Raw genomic sequence first — 6,409 nt, forward strand, 5'->3', positions numbered from 1 at the left:
ACTATTTTTTTATTTAATTTTTATATTATACTTATGAGATTATAAAATTTTAGTTAAAAAATTTATGCTTTTAATTTATGTATATTTAAAATTTATATTAATATATATTTATTTTTTGTGTATTTATCTATAATATTATAATTATTTTATTATAATTTAATTATTTCAATTGAATTATAATTAAATTAGTTAAACTTTTAAATCGATAAATTAGCAGCAAAAACGATTTGATAATCGGACCAATTTTAAAAACCTTGGTCAAATTCAAAAACATAAACCGTTAACCTAGAGATACACACATCATTCCCATGGGTAAGAACCATTCCACACCTCATAATTTCTTACCCAAGTTTAATTTGTGGTCCGTACAAATTGGTGTTGAGGGTAATTCATACGAATTGCCCTATTGTTTAAAATGTGTCACCAGTCACAACACTGACTCAGTCAATAGCCACCAAAATAATTTTCACCAATTTACCACCTCTACTTTCACTAGACTACAATTATTGTCACTATTTATTTTTTTTCACTAATATTGTTACACACGTCATGTTTTACTTTATTACCATCAACTATAAGTTTATAACTACTTTAATTGTTAATACTATTCTTATATTCTATGGCTATATATTACTAGAGCTTTGTTAACATACCTTAAAAATATATGTTAAATTTATTATTTGTAAAAAGCTTTTAATTTTTTTTAATAAATATATATAATATATGCATTATTAAAAATTTTAGTTTTGCAAATTTTTTATGCAATCTCTTTTTTTTAAATGATAATCTTAACATGTAGTAGGACAAATATAATTACCTTAATACTAAAAAACAATAACTTTTTTTAGTTTAACATTTATAATATATATAATATTTATAATTATATATTTATTACATCTAATATTATTAAATTATTTTAACAGTAACTAAAAATAAAAAATTTTTAAATTATTTTAGACTACTTTTTTATTATCTCCGGAATACTTTTTTAACTACCGATATTACTATTTTCACCCTCTAGATTATATTACTGCAGAACTTGATAAGATTGGATTGGAAGCTAATTATCACTAATTTCGATTACATCTTATCTGTTACCTTAAAGCATGCACATCGAAGTTCTAAGAAGAATTAAGTGCAAACTATTGAAACCCAAGGTGTTAAACGAATGATTAAAGATGTTTTCTTTCTACTTTTTGACCGCTCGAATTCAAATCCTAGTCGCATAATCTTGTTGCTAAATATAAAACCAAATGAAAAAAAAAAAAAAAATCACTGGTGAACTTTTGACAGCACTCCCATACAAAGATTGACAGGAATGGCATATTTTTGCCTAATTTTCTTTTATTTTATTTTTTTAAAAAAAAAAGAGATAATTTCAACATATAGAGTAAGATAATTTGTATTAATCAATTAATGTTACAATATAAATATCCAATAAAAATAATTTTAGACGGTGCAAATATTAATGGTGAACGGTGCTAAATTTTTAAGGTTAGACTCAATATTAATAAAATTTGAAAAGTGAATTTTGGAGACAAGTTTAAATAGGCATCAATGTGAGACAATACATACACACAACAACAACAAAATATTTCTCTCTCTTTTATATATGCACATTATCACATATAATATTAGTAAATATATATGAATCATTTCTATTATATTGAGATAATAATATTGGTGAATATTAATATTAAAATCTTCTATTTATACTTTTTTATTTTATATTTATTTTCGTTTTTTTATTTATTTATTTATTTACAACACGTTATCAGCACGAGACTCTGATCAAAATTTAGGAAGACTCAAATAATAAATTTTTAATATGTCAAAACTCCCTCATCTTGAATTTAATACTCTTAATATATCTGGAAACAACTACTTATCATGGATATTAGATGCTGAAATTTATCATGTTTCAATGGATCTTGGAGATACCAGTAAGGCTGAAAATAATGTATCCCAGAAGGATAAAGCCAAAGCCATGATTTTCCTTCGTTGTCATCTTGACGAAGGATTGAAAAATGAATATCTCATACTAAAATATCTTTCAGATCTGTGGAAAAACCTTGAAAAAAGGTATAATCATCAAAAGACAGTGATACTTCCTCAAACTCGATATGAGTGGATACACTTGCGTCTATAGGATTTTAAATCCATAAATGAATACAATTCAACAATGTTCTGAATTACCTCACGAATGAAATTATGTGGGGAAAAGATAACTGATAATGACATGTTGGAGAAAACTTTTTCGACTTTCCATGTCTTGAATGTGCTCCTGCACGCAGCAGCAGTATCGAGAAAAAGAATTTAAAAATTATTCTGAACTAATTTCTTACTTTCTTGTTACTGAACGTAATAATGAATTGCTTTTAAGAAATCATGAAGCGCGCCCAGCAGGTGCCGCCCCATTCCCTAAAGCAAATGCGGTAAATTATAACCCCAAAAGAGATAAATGGTAAGGATTTGGTAATAAGAAAAATTATGTTCATAAGAAAGAATCTCATCAGAAGTGGGATAAAGAAAGAAATAATGGACAAAATAAATCAACAGAAAATAAATATTTCCGTTGTGGTGGAAAGGGCCATTGGTCGCGTACCTATCGTACCCCAAGGCACCTAGTTGATCTTTATCAAGCATCATTGGAAAAGAATAACAAAGGAAAGGAGACAAATTTGTTTCAAATGATATTGTTGAAAATTACACCACTCATTATGAAGTATTTAATTTCTCTAAGGATCCTAAAAAATATCAATCATTTGATAAATGATGGAAAAGTTTAATATTTTGGTTCATTAGTACTTATGCAAATAAATAATGTAAGAAATTTCTTGTTAAATTTTATTTTATATGTATTTAAATATGATGTATATAAATAATGTTTAATAAAATATTAATGTTTATGTTTAAAAATTTTAAAATCACCAAATGTATTAAATTTTATAATAATAATAATAATAATAATAATAATAATAATAATAATAATAAAATTAGTATATAATACTATTTTTATGTACATGTAGTTTTACTCATTTTATTATTATTATCTGTCTTTGAAGAAAATGGCAAAAATATATAATGAAGATATTTGCCTTGCAGATGGTATAAATTCGCATACCATTCTCAAAAGTAATATATATTTACTCATCTTGTATCAAAAGAAGAATGCATTAATACCATTGTTGGCTCAGGTAATATGATAGAAGACTCCGGAAGAGCTATAATTTTCTTTTTTGGATGAACAAAACTCATAATAAATAATGCACTATTGTCTACTAAGTCTCTAATGAAGTTGTTAAGTTTTAAAGATATTCACCAAAATGGATATCATATTAAAACAATGAATGAGGAAAATCATGAGTATTTATATATCACAACTCATTATTCAAATAAAAATATTATATTAGAAAAGTTACCTTCACTTTCATTTGCGTTATATTATACTAAAATTAGTGTAGTTAAATCGCATGCCATTGTAAATCAGAAGTTTACTAGTCCAAATAAATTTATAATTTAGCATGATCGATTGGATCATCCTGTAACAACCATGATGCGGAGAATTATTAAAAACTTCCATGAACATTCACTAAAGAACCAAAAAATTCTTAAATCTAGTGAATTTTGTTGTGCTGCATGTTCTCTGGAAAAACTAATTTTAAGGTCATCACCAGTAAAGATTGGATTTGAGTCTCCTAAATTTCTAGAAAGAATTCAAGACGATATATGTGGACCTATTCATCCATCATGTGGATTTTTTAAATATTTTATGGTTCTACTAGACTCATTTTCGAGATAGTTACATGTGTACTTATTGTTTTCTCGCAACCTAGCGTTTGTGAGATTACTTGCTCAAATTATTCGATTAAAAGTACAGTTTCTAGAAAATACAATCAAAATAATTCGCCTTGATAATGCTAGTGAATTCACTTCCCAAGCCTTTGATACTTATTGTATGGCTAATGGAATAGGTGTTGAACATCCAGTATCTCATGTTCACACACAAAATGGGTTAGCAGAATGACTTATTAAACGCCTCTAATTAATTGCTAGACTCTTACTTATGAGAACAAATCTCTTAACCTCTGCTTGGGGCATGCAATTTTAAATGCTGCAGCACTTATTCGTTTGAAGACAATAAGTTACCATCAATTCTCTCCTCTGCAATTAGCTTTTGGCTAGCAGCCAAATATTTTCTATTTAAGAATATTCGGGTGTGCGATATATGTTCCAATTGCCCCCGCCTTATCGCACCAAAATGGGATCCCAAAAAATATTGGGGATATATGTTGGATATGGTTCTCTTTCTTTAATGAGGTATCATGAGATATAAACTGGAGATATATTTAAAATTCGATTCGCAGATTGTCATTTTGATGAATCAAAATTTTTAACATTAGAGGAGGGAGAATAAGCTTCTTGAAAATGAACTTAATTGGAATGTATCATCCTTGATGCATTTAGATCCTCGATCAGAACAATGTGAACTAGACGTTCAAAAGATTATACATTTGCAAAGAATAGCAAATAAATTGACTGATGCATTTTTTGATACGAAATAACTAAATTCTACATACTAGCTGAAAATACTCCAATTCAAACTGATGTCCCAGTCAAAAAAATGATCATCGAAACAATTTTACGTCAGAAGTGTGGTAGACTTGTCGGTTCCAAAGACAAAAATTTTCGAAAAAGAAAAGAGGTAAATGTTATTCCTGTTGAAAAGGATAAAGACATAGTAAAGACACGTGCAGTTGTCAAAAATTCTGATAAAATTTTGATGCTAGAAGACATTTAAATACCTAAAAATTATGAAAATGATGAGATCTGGATAAATTATGTCTTTATAAGAGAAAAATAGAAGCAAAATAAAATAATTGTCAATGAAGTATTTGCATATAATGTGTCATTACACATCATGCATGAGAGTAAGGATCTTGAGCCAAGAACAGTCGAAGAATATCGACAAAGGAATGATTGGCTGAAATAGGAAGAAGCTATGAAGGCTAAGTTAGAATCACTTACAAAGTGTGAAGTCTTTGGACCTGTAGTCTGTACACTAGAAGATGTAAAATCTGTTAGATACAAATAGGTTGTGAGAAAACAAAATGAAAAAAATAAAATTGTATGCTACAAAGCTCGACTTGTGGCACAAGGTTTTTCACAAAGGCCCGGTATAGATTATGAAGAAACATATTCCCTTGTAGTAGATGCAATAACATTGTGTTATTTGGTCAATTTATTTGCATACCATAAACTACATATGCATCTAATGGATGTAGTGACAACTTATTTATACGGATCATTAGATTGTGATATCTATATAAAAATTCCTGAAGGACTAAAGATATCTAAACCATCCAATGAATATTCGCAGGGTTATACTCAGTAAAATTACAAAGATCTTTATATGGTCTAAAGCAATTTAGACGAATGTGGTATAATCATCTTACTGAGTATTAAAATTGCAAAGATCTTTATATGGTCTAAAGCAATCTGGACGAATGTCGTATAACCGTCTTACTGATTATTTGGCCAAAAACAGATTTAAGAATGATGATATTTGTCTGTGTGTTTTCATAAAGAAATCTGCATCTGGATTCATTATAATTGCTGTGTTTGTTGATGATTAAATATCATTAGAACCCCTAAAGAGATTCCAACAATTATAAAAGCTCTAAAAGAAGAGTTTGAGATGAAAGATCTTGGAAAGACTAAATTTTGTCTCGACTTGCAAATTGAGCATACAAAAAATGGGATATTTATTCATTAAACAACGTACACAGAAAAAAAGATCTTGAAGAGATTTTATATGGATAAATCACATTCATTAGGTATCCCAATGATCGTAAGGTCTTTGGATGTGGAAAATGATCAATTCCGTCTAAAAAATAAAGATATCCTTGGTCCTGAAGTATCATATCTTAGTGCCATTGGAGTACTAATGTATCTTGCTAATAATACACGACCTGACATATCATTTGCTGTAAATTTACTAGCAAAGTATAGTTTCTCTCTAACCAAAAGACATTGGAATGGAATCAAACAAATCTTTCGATATCTCCATGGAACAGTTGACATGGGACTGTTTTTAGGGCTGCACATGGATCGGATAATATCCACATATCTGCGGTGATTATCTGCATCCGATCCAAATTTTGCGGATATTATCTGATCCGCAGAGCCATCAGATTGGATCAGATTCAATCCGCACTATGGTAGATCGGATTGCGGATTTGGCAGTGAGATCCGCGGAGCCGATCCACAAATTCGCATATCTGAACGTCTCATATAAATAGCATAGTTTAAGAAAGTAAACCCTAATGTGATATGAATTTTAGTGTGTTATTTTATGAATTTTATGATATCTTGTTTTTAATTCTTTATGTTGTACTTCAACTTAGAA

The sequence above is a fragment of the Arachis ipaensis genome, chromosome B2, assembly GCF_059453495.1.
Source record: "Arachis ipaensis isolate K30076 ecotype BB chromosome B2, ASM5945349v1, whole genome shotgun sequence".
NCBI lineage: Eukaryota > Viridiplantae > Streptophyta > Magnoliopsida > Fabales > Fabaceae > Arachis > Arachis ipaensis.